A 16,275-nucleotide genomic window follows, 5' to 3' on the forward strand; every position below is an offset into this window, starting at 1 on the left:
AGGCTGCAGATGTGGTCCTGATTAGCTGGGGGTGAAATATTCCAGCGATGTTTTTGCGGGAGCCCCCGGGGGCTTGTGTCAGCAGGGCCTCCCGGCGCACGCAACATTACACAAGCAAATAACAGCCTGGCGCATGCCAGCGGGCCCACGGCCTGGCCTGCCCTCTCCACCTCACCCCCCCAACACGCAGACTGCCCTCTCCCTCTCCACCTCACCCCCCCAACACGCAGACCGCCCTCCCCGTCTCACCCCCCCTCACCACGGCCCCACAGCCCCACCGCGGCACAGCAGCCAAAACTGCCCACAACACACTGCGCTCTGCCAGAGCGTCTGCTAAATGCACATGATGTAATATAGACACAGACAACATATACACACATATATACACAGACAACACATACACACAACATACACACACACAACACATACACACAAACATAATTCCCACACAACACATACACACAACATATAAACACACAATACACACATGCACAACACACAACATATACACACATGTAATATACCCATACACACAACACACACATAATACAAACACAGTATATATATATATACATATAAACACACACACATACTCACAGACACACTTATACACAAACATAATGCAAACAAATACACACATCATATACACACACTCATATCACATGGACACACACACACACACCTGCACCCAGTTAGCTGTGGAAATATGTGGGTCATAATTGGGAGAAACGCCCTCAGTATCAGACCTGTAGACAGAGAGCTACGCACCTACAGCTTCTCAAGACTACAAAGTTATTTCCTGGAACATAAACAGTGGAATAAATGCTGATAAACTGATACAACAAAACAAAAAAGCACCGCCAAGCTTCCTCTGGAATACTCTCACAAAGAGCAGACAGCTTTGCAGCGCGTGCTTGTTTGTCCCTTGCTGCTCGCCGTAGCGGGGCCCTGTCTCCGGGCAGAGCGGGAGGGAGGGAGAAGGCTGCCTCTTAAACACCCTCCTGTCTGTCTCAGGCCTCTTCCCCGCTCCGCCCGGAGCACAGAGCAGCGCATCAGCAGCTGCTGATGGGTAAACAGAAAAGTAACCCTTCATTACGGCTGTCGTGCGAACAACGGGGGCAGGATTACACAGGAGCAACAGGTCCGACCGCCAAAGCCCCCGGCAACCACACGAACTCCCGGCAACCCCACCGCGCGGCGCTCACGAGGCCAGGCGGCGCGTTGGGCGGGAGGGGTCGGCTTCGCGCCGTTCGTCAGCACTCCCCCGGAGGGAGGGTCCACACACGGCGCTCTCTTCCCGTTCCGAACGTCAGTACGGGGGGGTCGGCGCATTGCGGCCGGTCTGTTTTCATTTCCGCCCCGGCCGCTCCGCCGCTTTCATTGGTCAGAGGAGAACAATGAGGGGGAAAGCGGGAGAGGACCTGGCAGGACTCTGAGACGGACCCACTGTGCACCCGGGCAAGAGCCCGAGCCCACAGCCACCGACCGAAAAGCAGCCCCGCTCCACACTGGCTCCCTGTCCTGCGGGACCCTGGAGGAGCTGGGTCACGGAGGCGCAGTACCCACCGTCTGCAGACAGGGGGCAGTGCAGGGGTCAGATCAGTAGCGGTGACACCAGGGCAGCTCACAAAAGATCCAAAGCTGAACAAGATAGTTTACAGCAGGTGACAGTGTGTGTGCCTACAGCAGAACTGCGTCCACCCGAAGATGCAAACACACTCATCTCCTCCAGCAACACCCACATAAACCACACAGATACCCCTACATCAGCGCTGCCGTGCTTCTGCAAAAGGGCGGCCCATCACCAAAAACAAGGGATCCCGGAGGACACGGCTGCTTGTTTTCCCTGTTCCCGGGGGGGGGGGGGGGGCTTCGCGACGGGACCGGAGCCGGGCCGCGGGGCAAACCGCTAACAGCGCTACGGGGGAAAGGGGATCTCGGGACAGGCTGGTGTCAGGCCCGCGGGGGAGAGGCGAGGGACCGTCGAGGAGTCAATTAATGCCGTCCTGCATTTACACAGCAGAGCGCCGCTGCCGCTCGAGCACTTCCTCTCCATGCTGATCACCGGCCGCCCACGCGCCGCGCCGCCCAGCCAGGGAGTCCTCCACCGAGAGGTCCGTCAACAACCGCCAGCTCCCCTCCGGGCTCTCTCTCTCTCCCCTGGGCCCGCACACGCTCTCTCCCTCGCCCCTGGGCCCGCACGCCTCCTCCCCTGGCCTCAACACATCATTATCACCTGCGAGCAATTGCACCATCACACATCATATACACACGAAACACACATGACACAACATACAACACACACACATCACATGCACAACACATACAGCACTAGACTCCACGCACGCCTCCCCGTCTGCTCTGTCGGATCCATCGACATGCAGGGGCGTAAACGCTCTGCGGGGGGGGAGGGGGGGGATTACTACTGATCGGGGCCTGCGTGAGCTCGGACGCGTCGGCACGCAGACAGGAAATCCTCCAAACCCGGGTGAGGGCATCTGAGGCGGCCCCGTTCCAAACAGCCTCGCACACCCCCACTTCACTTTAACTCACAGGCCTTATTCGCTCAGCAAACTCCCTCACACAGAGCAACTCACACAGCCTACACTTCCACACACCGCTACACAGCACATCCACTCACACAGCACAGTGTTTACTCGCCTGTGTTCATTACATATTTATAAATAGCTGAAGCGATTGTGGCTAATTATCCTGCTCGGTGGTACAATAGCAGGGCCTGAGCCGCAGTTTGAGTAGGGAGAGCGGTGTCCTCACTGCCACACGCCGCCGTGCGCGAGCAGAGATGGAATGCAGTCGCCAAATCTCCAGACGCGCACCGCAGGAATCTCAAAACTCCGGTCGGGGCGCGCGGCGGATCTGCTGGCGGAGGGAAGCGAGGCCGTGAAAGGCCTCTCAAACAGACCAGAGAAACGCACACGCAGACCGCCGTCCTGCTGAGCCAGCGCTCCCCAGTGTTCCCCAGCACGGTCTGCCCTCGCTGCTTTTGGGAAGGGAAAGGGGGGGGGGAACAGCCCATGAAACAGCCCCCACCCCGCCGAACGTCAACCGCCAACCCCCGGGAAACGTGGGGGGGGGGCTCTGGCGCGTCACCCGAAAAGGAGAGAGAGAGAGAGAGAGAGAAAACATCTGTTTGACTCTTCCAAAAAAAGCAGCCGTAAGCCAGCCAGGCCGTTCGGCAGCAAACAGCTGTTCTGAAGGAGAGCGCGTGAGGCAGCCCGGGTCCTGCCGGCCCCGCCTGCCCGGCCCATGTGATAAAAACTCCTCAACGACGGCGCCGGCTAACCGGCGAGCGCCGCCAAAACATCCCCGACCGGGAGACCGGGAGAACCCGGACCGCGCCGGCACGCCACTAAGCATGCTCAGAGGGCGCCGAGGGCCGTCACCCGGCCAGGTCCGATCCGCGGAGCCTCAGAAGAGCGGAGGCGGCGACGCGCTGGACGCTCCCGCGCTCCGCGTCTCTGCAGCGCATCACAGGGATCTCTGCTCGCATCGTTAGCACTTAGCACAGCTCTGTTCACCCCTGCATTATTCACATATCTGTGTGACAGGGACGATGTGCAACTCTCAACATGGATGTCAGCACATCCTATATACCGCACCAGAGGCTAATTCTCATCTGTATTCCCTGGGCTGGTTTGAATAATACTACAGAAAAGTGCATTAAAACGGCACTAAGCACATGACAACCAAATGAATGCAGTTTGTTTTGTTACAATAATCGGCACTGTACGGGAGTATAGTTCTTCCAGCAGTCTCCATTTTAAATCTGAATAAACAGCATATAACGTCCAATTTATCCCAGAATGCACCATCCAAGGAAGCGCTTTGAGTCCGTTAGAGGACAACATGTGCAGCAACAGCCATTAACCGAACAGACAGCCCATAACCCCAAAAATAAATATTTGCCATTACTGGATGTCTACTAGCCCTACTTCCTGTTGCAGGGATGACAGCTTTCATTTTAACAATAGCTTTTTCTTTTTTTTGGTTGTTTTTTTTTACATTGATGCATTTATGCACCCCGTTGGACGAAAAAAAAAAAAAAAAACATTTCCACGGTACTGCCAGGGGTAGATGGTTTCTGGCATTTGTTGGATTCCGAATTCCAGTCCGTCACTGAAAGTTTCCCTCTGCAAAGCCCTGTTCGGCAAAAGCAGTTCCTGTTTTCCAAAAACATAAAAGTCGGGTGTCTCTACTCCCTCCAGCTCCTGAGGCTGGCAGTAAAGCTGCCGGGGAGGAGGCGGGGCCGGTGGCGCCTGACAGGATTACCCCATTACCCCCCCCCCACCCCAAACCCGGCTCTCTGCCACTGCTAAGCCCGTCAGACGGAAAATCCCGATCTGAGCCCCCGTCGCAAAAAAGCCAAGGGAACCGGGCAGGAGGGGGCGAGCTCCAGTCAGCGCAAGGTGAGCGGGACGCCGTCCGCAAACCGCCCGGTCCACAGCATTCCACAGGGCGCGTGGGAAAGCAGGGAATTATGGGTACGGAGACCGGAGTGCTACCAAGGCTCAGCATGACCGACTGCTATTCCCACATCGCTCTACTGGAGTGTGCAAAGTAACTTAAAAACTTTAAAAATTGAATAAAGGGTTCCATGCTGGTCATAATCTTATTGCCATTAAAAAAAAAACTCATTCAGGGCCCCCTTAACACACCCTGCTCCCCATATTTTACAGCTTCACTACATAAATAATAAAGCTACATGAGTAGCTGTACTCTATGGTATACGCTCAGGTGCTGAATCCTGATTGGACCAGTGCGCACCATGGCCAGCAGCTCTGCAGTGCACTGCCCGATGGGCCACAGAGTCCTCCAGGGATGGAGGGCTTCACTCAGGCGGGTTTCCTCCGTCTCGCTGAGGTCATGGGTTTCTTGATCGGGCGCCTGAGGAGGTCTGCCTGCACCAGCTGCGCATGGACAGGGCCGCTCCGACCCACTGTCTGCGCAGCTCTGCTGGCGGACTGCGCAACGAAACATCAGCAAGCAGCGCACGCGAAGGAGATCCCACATTTACCTGAGGTCTCCCCAAAGCACCGCACAGCCTGTGGTAGGTAACAGACAGGCCTACACACGCAACAGAACTCCACATCCAGAAATATAGAGCTTTAAAACCTGCATAAGATCAAACAGAGCGACTGTATGTGCTGTTACCCATTTTCCCAGCAGGCGGAGGTGACAGTTACCGCATCCACAGTTGGCATAAAGCTGTGCGGATGAGTAACTGCCTCTCCCTTTCCTGCTCCAGCCATGACTCGGAAACCTGCTGTTGAGCCTGACTCATCGTACGCTCGCTGGCCATCTCGTTTCATTCGCCGTAAGAACAATCGTGCCAGTAACCCATAAAACAAGGTAAAAAAACCAGAACCGCTTGCTCGATGAACAGACAGAAAGGTAAAAGTCATTTTCCCAAAATGAAACACTCATTAAATATTCATGAGTATGGATGGCAGTGGCAGAGCCCGTCTCTTCAGTGGGAGGACAGCATTACAAAGGCAGAGAGAAGGTCAAAGGTCAGAGGGAGCTATTGGGACGACGATGACAGGAGCCTACAGAGTGACCCCCCTCCACCCCCCCCTGCCCCCCGTCCTGCTTAAACTGCCACTGTGAGAAACCCTGCCAATAAAACCCGCCAGGACAGTGCTGTGGGAGGGAGTGTGACCTCTGACCCCCGGCCGTGCCCCCCCCCCCCCCCACTCCACGCCTCTCCACCATTCCGGGGGTCCTTTCAGTGAAGGTCCCCCTTTGTCCGGCGGGGTAATCATTCCCAGGCCAGCCCCCCCTCCGCCCCTCCCGGCCACCACTCGGCCTCCCCAGGAGGGAGAGGGGCCGGCTGCTTGAAAGCCCCCCCCCCCCGCTGCGTAACGTTTGCAGACCCGGGGCCTGGAGCAGACGTTCCCCCGCCAGCGCTCCGCACACCGCAGGCGCTGTTTCTTCACCTGTCAGGATGTGGTGTGAGGGGCGGGCCGCGTGTGCCCTTCCAGAGCAGCCCAAATTAAACACACAAACCGGACCGAGCGAAGAAAGACAAAATAAAAACCTCTCCGCGTATCGACCGTTTGAACAAAGACTGAAGCGCGCTTTGGGGGACGGCACGTCCATTCCATCGGTGGGGGGGGGCGGGGGACAGAAAGGCTCTGCGGACAGCGGCGGTCGCTGCGCCAGGGCGCATGCCAGCACACAATGCAGAGGCCCCGCCGCCCGCCACTCTTTAACCCTTTCAGCCGCTCAATGAGGAGCAGACAATGGGCCCGGGGGGAGCGGGGGGGGGGGGAATCTGAGCGCGCAAACACCGCAGTGGGAGGAGACCCGCCGTTTCACATTCCGCCACACTGACCCCCCCAACCCCATCCCCCACACCACGTCAAGGCCTCGCAACTTTCGCGAGCTGGCCTGGTAACTAGTCGAGCGCGGGGCCTGGCTAACTGTGAGCGCGGGGCCTGGCTAACTGTGAGCGCGGGGCCTGGCTAACTGTGAGCGCGGGGCCTGGCTAACTGTGAGCGCGGGGCCTGGCTAACTGTGAGCGCGGGGCCTGGCTAACTGTGAGCGCGGGGCCTGGCTAACCGTGCGGCAGCCAGCACCAGGAATCCCCACCACCTCTTCAGAGGCAGAGAGGAAATGGCCGAGCGGACTGAAGCCCAGCTCAATACGGGCTGCCGCTGCGTTTTCATGGATTTTTCTCTTTTACTTTACTTTCACAGCCAGGCACTCGCCAGATTCGCTGAAACCACCTCAAATCTTTGAAGGGAAAGAAAAGAACCTGAGAGGAGAAGAACTAGCGGTTTCACAAGGCTTCTTTAGCGGCTGAACAGACGGACGGGTGGAGGGGCGGAGGGGAGGAGGCAGGAGGAGCGGAGGGGAGGAGGCAGGAGGGCGGAGGGAGGGGCAGGAGGGGGTGGGCGAGGCAGGGGGACCTGTAAAGCACGAAGCCTAGGACAGCGGAGAAGAGCGAGAGGGAGGTTCAGACCGCCCACATCCCGGAACGTTAGCATGTCACCCGCCTCACCTGGGGGTACCTGGGCACCGGGGCGTAGTGGACCTGGCTCTTAAAGCGCCCCAGCACAGCCCCCCCCCCCCACAGAGGACAGCGGGACAGCAGCGTGCGTAAACAAGCGCGCGCCCGTATCGGGTCCGAGGCATCGGAGCGAAGTGCTCGCCAGGAGCGAGTCTCCCCCTCGCTGACCTCCCACCAACCAGCCTCTCCCCGCGGGGGCGGCGGCCCAAACCCGCTCATTTACCGTGTCGCCGGACAAGCGCCTCTCCTAAACCCACCCGCACCCCCCACCCCCCCCCCGGCTCCTATTAGTCTTATTTACAGGCCCGAGTCCAGGCCTTGTGAATTATTTAAATTCCCCTCGGTAAACAGGAATAAAAGCGTAAGCTGAAAAGTCTCCGCCAAAATACTGGCCCTGCAGTGCGTGCGTGGGGGGGTGGGGGGGTGGGGGGGTGGGGGGTCAGGGGCAGGAGAGAGGAAAAGAGACAGGCAATTATAAACTACCCCGGGTTGCTAAGACCGGGGCCAAAGCATAAATCACAAAACAATAACCGCCGGAGCGGCTGTGTACACAAGCCTCTCTTTAATCTCTCGCACCAGAGAGGAGCGCGTCCGCGCATAGCGGCGTGAAAAACGCCAGCGCGGCGTCGGCCTGCCGCGGTGAGGCGTCTCATTAACCAGCCGGACAGGCCCCCGAGCCACACCGCCGACCGGCCACGCGGCAGAGCTCGGCCAACGAGCGCGGCCTTCGAGACGCGTGGGGGAAAATCAGCATCCGCACGCGAGAGCCGCGCGGCGCTCAGAGAAACTCAGAGCGGGTGCCGCGGACAGACGCGCCGGCGCAGAGCGGCCTCGGGGCGGACGCTGCGTCCGGCCAGCTCCTCCGGAGTCAAAACAAACCCGCCGACGCCGGACGGCTGAGAGGAGTGAGGAGGAGTTTAAACCTCCACGGCCATCTTTAATGTTCCCGCTCTCATGGCTCTGAGGGCTTCTGTGCCGACTGCATCCCGGTGCAGCGCTGACCCGCGCGGCTGAACGCTGGCACGTACTCACCGAGAAAAGCACACCGCACGCTTACACGCACCCCGGCTGAGCCGCAGGCCAGAGACCCGCTCAACCCCGCCACGGACGCCAGAGCGCCGGGGCCGCCAAGACCCGACCGAGCGAGCGGCTCCGCTCCGGCCCCGGGGGCTAGAGCGTCCGCCACTGAGGACCCACACACAGGAGCACAGGAGCGCAGGAGAGGAGGAGCACAGGAGCGCAGGAGCGCAGGAGAGCAGGAGAGCAGGAGAGGAGGAGAGGAGGAGAGGAGCGCAGGAGAGGAGGAGAGGAGGAATGCGCAACGTGCCGGAGGGAGGGAGGGAGGGAGAGAGAGCGTCCGCACGGCCGCCGAGGCGCGGAGGACACACGAGCTCTCCCCGCTCCGGCGCCACATTCCAGCGTCAGGGAGGCGCCTCCCCCCTGCTCCTCGGCCCGAAGGAGGAAAAGGGAGCCGCGGAGGCCAAGAGTTTGCGCTTGAGAAAAGCGGGAAAAATACCATCACGGGCCCGGCCACGGAGCAGAGCTGTACCAATATGACCTGAATATAGTGTCCCTGAGAGGGGGGGGGGAGAGGGGGAGAGGGCAAGAGAGAGAGAGAGAGAGAAGAGGGAGAGAGGAGAGAGAGAGAGAGAGAGAGAGAGAGGAGGAGAGAGAGGAAGGAGGAAGGAGAGAGAGAGGAGAGAGGAGGAGAGAGGAGAGAGAGAGAGGGAGAGAGAGAGAGGAGGGGAAGAGAGAGAGAGAGAGAGAGGAGGGGAAGAGAGAGAGAGAGAGAGAGGGAGGAAGGAGAGAGAGAGAGAGGAGGGAGAGAGAGAGAGGAGGAAGGAGAGAGAGAGAGAGAGGGGGAAGGAGAGAGAGAGAGAGGAGGTGAGAGAGACAGAGACAGAGAGAGAGAGGGAAGGAGAGAGAGAGAGAGAGAGAGAGAGAGAGACGGGCAGAGGAAGGAGAGAGAGAGAGAGAGGTGAGAGCCCAGGACCCAGTCGAGAGAGGAGGCGCAGTCGAGAGAGGGGGGAGGAGACGTGGGACGCGCCCCTCAGCGCACCCCATCTAACAACACAGCTCCCAGACAGAGAAACGGCACGCTGCCTGCAGCGCACGGACACACACACACAGCACACACGACACAGCGCACACAGCCGACACACACACACACACACGCACACGCACGCACACTCACACACACACACACACACGCACGCACACTCACACACACACGCACACACACACACTCACAAAACGCACACACACACTCACTCACTCACAAAACGCACACAGAAGGGTGTGTCTTCAGTGTGCATCTTCAGCTTGTGTCGGAAGAACATGAGCTGTACCCCCCAACTTTAGCATGGGCCCCAATTCTCATATCCCTCTGGGGAGGTCTACTCTGGCTTAAGGAGCAAAACAGGAACCGAGCATTAAAACGGGCCAGGATATTTCTGATAACTCCACTGAGCAATATTTCAGCCTCACTCAGGAAGAAGCACTTTCAATCTTAAGATTTTTGTTTCCAATGTGGCCTGATGTAGAAAACAAACTGAACAAAAACTAAACTATTCATCCACAGTCCTTTAAACCCTGACCTAAACAAAACATCGGGGATCAGCTGAATTTTGAATTATGGTTCTTTCTGCAATATGTTTTCCATTTTTAAGGAAAGCTGCCAGAGAAAAAAAGCATCCAGAATGTTCCCTTGATGCGAGAGCCCTTTTGGAGAGGTACCCACTTCAAAACCCAGCCTCTTAAAAGCTGCCGTCACTCTTGCAGACAGAGGTGGGATCTTTGAAGAATGGTTTAAAGTGAGAGACAAAAATAACTTCAAATGCTAATTCAAAAGTTATCCCTTACAGAAAATAAGGGGGAAAACTGAAACATTAACCGTGCATTTCAATTCTTGCTCTGGACACAACGCTACCCTTGATATTTTTGAAACGCAACGTCCAATCTCCACAAAATCTGACAGGACCCTCACTGGTAGGGGCTCCAACTGATTTTTCACCATTTCAATTAGCAGCCATGACCACTGATTTCCAAAAGCTGCTGACCCCACTCCAATTTTATTCACCCGGGACGCTATGCAATTACACACAGACCTGCAGTGCCCGGAACAGAGCCGCGTGCCAGCCAGGCCAGCAGCGCTAGCTCTAGCGCTAACGCCATCGCGAGCGTCCGCAGGCTCGTGCTAACCAGCCACTCAAGCGGCCCTTCCCCAGGAGGAGCGGTGGCGGCCGGGAGCGTGATCGAGTGCGTCTTCGTGCGGCGGGTCCCCCCCCATCCCCCCCCCCCACCCCCCACCCCTCGCGGGACAAAGCCGTCAGCAGGGCCTGGTTTACGACCACAAGCTCCCGCTACCTCGCCATGTTCTTTATTGCTTTTTAATATCGCTGGCTCGTCAAGCGCTTTCCGCGGCCTCAAGCCCGTGGGGGGGGGGGGGGTGGAACCGCAGAAAAAACCTGCTGTTTGCTGAAGGCCTGAACATTCTCACCCTCTCACCCACCACCCCCCCCCACCCAAAAAACAGACAAAAGTGAAAATAAAACCCTGCGTGGTGAGCAGAGTGGGTGGGGGAGAGATGGAAGAGGCTGCATTTGTCCGAGGCAGAGGTCGTAACCGAAAGAGGTGCTTCAAAAGAACAATGAAACCTTAAAAAACACTTGAGGCTCGAGGACATTTCGCCCCAAACACAACCTCAGGCCTTATCTGCTGGCTAACCACAACAGGATTCAGCACTTCAGGGGCAAACGTTCAGGACGCTTTGCTTGAAGTGACATAACCAAAGCAGTAGCCGGTTACCACGGTCTGGAGGCAGATGCCAAAGACGTGCCCTAATGAGGCGAAAACCGCAGCTCAGAGGTTCCTGACCACTGGGTGAGACACGCATCCGGGAACGCGCCAATTAAGAGCGTTAGCACAGCGGCCGTGTCAGAAAGCAGGGGCCGCTGCACCCAGGGCCACGCAGGGCAAGGGGGGCAGGAAACGCCAGAGGATGAAGCAGTCACACAAGTTTAAAATGTCTGCCAATCAGGACTGCTGTTAAGGCTCATCTGGCCAGTTTCACTCTCAACACACAGACACAAGCCACTGCTGGCTGTCAACCACAAGCGCTGCTTATTAGTCAAACTGATTTCCATTGTGTAATAATGCATATGTGAAGTTCACCATTTTGTCTTTTTCAGACTTTCTTTGTTTTTTTTTTTTGTCCGTGTAATTTTACCTCACTCTTCACACCTACCACCAAAGACAACAGTGTTTATTTCTGGAAAAATATCGAATTTGCAAAACAGCTCAACAGATTTATTCAAAACTGGACAGAACTTCACGGTCCATTGCATTTCCTTTGAACTCTAGTAACAAAACCAGAGGTGTAGTCATATTTGAAAAGGGCTGGTGTGGGTACAGATTGTTGTTTTAGACCAACACTAAGACACATGATTCCAGTTATAATTGTCTCCTTTCATATTTTCACGTGATGTATTACTAGTTAATATCTTTGTTTACTGGCTGCAGAAAATGCTAATTAATGCCAGTTGAAACTGATCTTGATCTGGTCATTCCAAGTGGATTAAGCTTGCTCTCCAAAGGGTCATCTACCGCAGATGCAAGCTAATGCAAGCTTTGAAATATTATGGGCCTGGGCATATGTGGGGGACAGATGTGTGCGACTCTGAAACCAGCCACGCTCGGAGGACCGCAATGAGCAGCCATCAGATTCAATTCCAAACTTTGTACATCACTGTTCTCCCACTGTAAGCAAAACCATGCTCTTAAAGGACACATGGGCCATGGTGGCATTCCTATCCAGCTGAGAGCCTGGAATCAGCCGTGGGGTTCCATCTGACCTGGAATGCTTGTTGTTAGGCTTGTCTGCTATACATTAGATAAATAAAGGCATCCAGCTAATAATTTATTCAACCAAAGCAAACAACTAGCAGTTCATCTCGAGCAGCACCAGAGAAATATTAAAAAGAAACACTGCAAATGAAAGCATTTGTTATCTCTTCAAGCTGCACTCTCAGGCCTGCAGTGACAGGAAATGGTTAATGTGTGCCTTGGTGCCCGTCCCCTCGTAAACAGCTGTAATTTTCATAGTTTACTTAAAATCTATGGAGCATAAAACACACAATGGGTTTCTGTGGTTACCGTAATGAAACTGTAAATAGAGCTACAGTACTGTATACCCTCGTAATGTTGTAATCTAGTCTCATGAGATGTAGCCATTACATCACATTATATAATGCTTACTGTGTTTTTGGATTTAATCTTTTAATGCAGAAATGTATCAATCATCAATCGGGTTTAACAGATTTCTTTTAGTAAGAGCATATTTATACAACTGGGTTTCATCTGTGTCTCATTAAGAACACAGCCCACTGTAACTATCTAAAGTTCTGTTATCCCACAGGGTGGAATACCTTATCCGTCATTCCAAAATGCTAGTGAGGTGAGTGAGATGTGTAGCATTCATGCTTAACCCAACAGCACCCCACTTGACACTGTGCTATCGGGATGCACACTGGATGTCACAGGACAGAAAATGCCGCGTTTAAACTCTGTATGGAGTTCTTACAGTGGTGAAAACAAGCCCTGTTGCAGATCCACAAACACAGCAAAAATACTGATTCTAACAGTGATTTGTACGCGTTCATTATACTGGCGCGCTTTTTATGTTAGATTTATCACGCGTGACAGAATATAACTGTGAGCACAGCATTTTCCTCGTCTGTTCTTGCTTATCCATGGAAACCCTGTCAACGAACATCCACCAACCCTCATCAAACGGCAATCACAAGCCTAATGGATTAACTACAAATTTATCTTCTATCGCAAGCAGTTTAGAAGACGCCCCCCTCCTCAAAACCGTCGCACCACTAAAAGACATTCAATAGACCTAAAATGACATGATTAGGACGAATGTTTTGGGAAACGAGGCCCGGGCTGGCTTTAGCTTAGCCTCATCCTTCAGACCCAGAAGAATAAGAGTAAGGATAAATGGGCATGTGGACCCCGAGCAGCCAAGACGCCGCCTTCCACAATAACGGGTTATTAATGGGTTGTTAATATCACTTATTTCAAGTAGCCTAGTAGTGGCATCGTTGCTTGTTCTTTCATTCCATTAGATGAGCTGAGTAAATAAGCGATTCACATTGTGACTCGGGTCGACAGGAAACTCTACTAGCGGTGCAGTTACTTTGTAACAAGATTATTTTGACAGAAACACAGTGATATGAGCAGAAACGCTGTCAACTGTATCTGCGCACTGCTTCTCTCCGAGTCCAGGCTTGAAAGATTGTATCCACCGCGCCTCGCTGGACCGGCTAATTAAGCGTGGGTCTGCTGTTCCAGGTTTCTTATATAGCCATTTAATTTCGGGTGGTCGAGTAAATCCGTCTGCCTCCCATTGCAAGAATTAAGAAATTTCGACTCATCTCCGTGTGACTGGCTAAACTGTTAACCCCCGTAATATTAAACCTTATAACCTCTCATAACATTACCATCACCATCCATAGCGTATACAATTTACAACTGAATGCCGATTATGCAGTTATCCCTGACACAAACTAAAAGGAAAAATAAGGCTACCAAATTACACACAGATAACTGAACACATGCAAACAGGGTCGCCTCCACCCAATCAGTCGTAAATGTGCACGTTTGCATCTTGCATTGTTAATAAACTGCATACATAAACATACGAGACACCTTGAATTAAGCCATCGGTTTGCATTTCATATTCATCACCACACTAGGCTGCACACTTGGTGCAAGGTGGAATGCAATGTAGGCTTCTATCAACAAATGTTTAAATGCATTTGGAACCTGGGTTTGGCGAGCCTACCTGTTTGCCTTCGATTCGAATAATTAAAGTTACGCAGCATTCAGTCTCTTTGAAATAACCTTGCAATTCGTCCATTAGATTTGCATTTATTAAACTTTTAAATTAAAATCCGGGTGTGGCGTTACAAAAATCCTGTTAAATTGAACCAAATGTGTGTGCAGTCAACACCCACGTATAAAACCGCATGCAACCAGTCGTACGCAGTCCAGATCTCCAGCAATACGGAATTTCAATCGTCTCCTAATCTCCAGCACACTTCTTCGTTTTGACGGGCGATTAACACAAGTTCACAAAAAACAACCACCGTGACTAATCATTTTAAGACTAACAGGGGCATCGATTTTTAACTAGACGGCACCAAGAGGTCCCGTGAGAATCCCTCACTCCGTTCTGCACATTTATAAAATAGTCGTTATGTAGTATCGTATATCATGAGAACAAATAGAAAATGCAGCCTATTTCGCCAACACATATATTCCCTGAGTGTCTACGCGTTGTAAAACAAATAATAAAATGCATAACGATGCAATGCAATTTCAAAGTACAGTGCTGAAAAACGATTAACTGGTAGCCTACCTAAACCAGTCACCTACTCTATAAAATAAATTCATCCTCAAAGCAGCTCTCTAGCCTTTCAACACGTTGAATTGTCCGGACAAACCACGCCGTGTCTCATCGGCGATTTTTCATTCCTTTTCAGTCCTACATAAAATTTTCAACGAAATCGTGAAAAAAAATCACAGTTGTTAAATCTACATGAAGTAATTTTACATCATATTGAGGGAAGGCTCGCCTACATATCGAAACATTAAATAAATGGAATGCGTTTGTGTTTAACTGGAAGAAATAGGCTACAATGTGGAGAAGGTGAGAAAGAGCTGCAGATAGCCTATATTTTAAATCATGAACATACAATCCCTTTTTCCTAGTTATTTAGCACATTCCAGGCTTATGTTTTTTACTACGTGTTTTCGAACGATACTGTGGTAGGCTATTAAACCAGCTAGCAGTTCAGTAATTATAACCAGCCAACATTCCATTCCGCGAGAGTTATGCTACAGAATCAAACACTCTGAAGGCAGAACCTTTAGAGAGCCACAATCTGCAGTTCACAGAGTCTGAAATAATCCAGTCGTAAAATCTGTATAAAACAATACAGGGCTGTGCCAAATTACAAGAAAGCATAGAAGAATTGTAAAGTTTAATGCGCAGCCAGATCGCCACTATAAAAAGCACGTTACATTCCTAGATTTTCCCACCCGACATGCACACATTCGCCGCCCAGTTTCAAAGACAAACCGAAGCCACGGCAGGAAGAATTAAGCAAGAAGAGAACAGTAGGGATACAGACACCGGCGGAAGTCTTAAAACGAAGAGGGGTGAAAAAATCCCCGAGTCCCAAACTAAAAACATAATAGCTACCTACATAAAACCGGACAGTCCAAAACATTCGATATCGAAAAAATCCTGGCACAACTTACGTATTCATGTGATCCTTAGGTTTGATAACCTTCCCATAGTTAAATTCCAAAACTTGCAGACATTTAGTTCCCGTGACCGTGTACTCGCTCAGAGCTCCTCCACTGTGTGCGGTTCCCCAGCTTGAATGGGGTGGAATGCAGCTGTAGTTTCCAATGGAAAGTCACCCTCGTTATGAACACAGAACAGGGACTGCGCTGCGTTGACGCAGTGTGTTCTGCTGCCTATAGGGGGCGATCCTAGAGATAGTCACAGTGGGGTCCTTAAGGAAAGTCGACTTCCACTTCTTAAAAGGGCAATGGCGCACAATCCTGAAAGGAGAAGCATGGTTGTCCTCCTTTTCATGCAGTAAGTGTGTTTGTTCCACAGACGCGGTTTGCTTTGTGCTATGCACATATTTATATGCATTGACTCTAGCAAAACAAATTGTTCTTCTTGTGCTTCCACACGAGCGTTACTTAAAACTCACACTTAGTTTGAATTTCACACAATTAAAACAACGTTTTAAAAGTAACCATAATGACAGTTGATCGATTATGTGAAAATAAGTCTAGGTTTAACAATGAATTATGGATCGGGATATGTTTCGTAAATTCAAATAAATCTGAGAAGAAATTGCCATTAAAATCACACTAGGCTCCAATTAAGCCTTATGATGAGAAGCAAAAAAGTTTATGAAAGCGAATCATTCTTGCCCCAGTCGAACAGTTTTGGGCCTGCGCTGATAAGGGTTGAGAAAGGAAGGATTGGCATGAGCGCCACCGCTTTTGACTGACAGCTAGCGTGAGCTCGATGTACAGCAACACCTGCATCCACTGAACAGTCACTTAAAAGGGCAATTCTGGTTGTGCGTGACAGGCTCTCGTGATTTTAGTCGCTTGCTCTTGCTTAAAAATCATATTGGGAGTGAAGA

The 16,275-nt window shown here is 52.5% G+C and overlaps 1 protein-coding gene across 1 annotated transcript in view; it reads right to left on the reverse strand.

Annotated features, from left to right (window-relative positions):
- LOC135238318 (plexin-A1-like) overlaps nt 1-15,586 on the reverse strand; it is a 231,062-nt gene extending 215,476 nt beyond the window's left edge. Inside the window, exon 1 of the mRNA XM_064306102.1 lies at nt 15,365-15,586. The gene's annotated coding sequence lies outside the window, so the exon portion shown is untranslated. The remainder of the gene's footprint in view (nt 1-15,364) is intronic.
- Between the last annotated feature and the right edge of the window lie 689 nt (nt 15,587-16,275).

This window comes from Anguilla rostrata, chromosome 13 (assembly GCF_018555375.3).
Source record: "Anguilla rostrata isolate EN2019 chromosome 13, ASM1855537v3, whole genome shotgun sequence".
Lineage (NCBI taxonomy): Eukaryota > Metazoa > Chordata > Actinopteri > Anguilliformes > Anguillidae > Anguilla > Anguilla rostrata.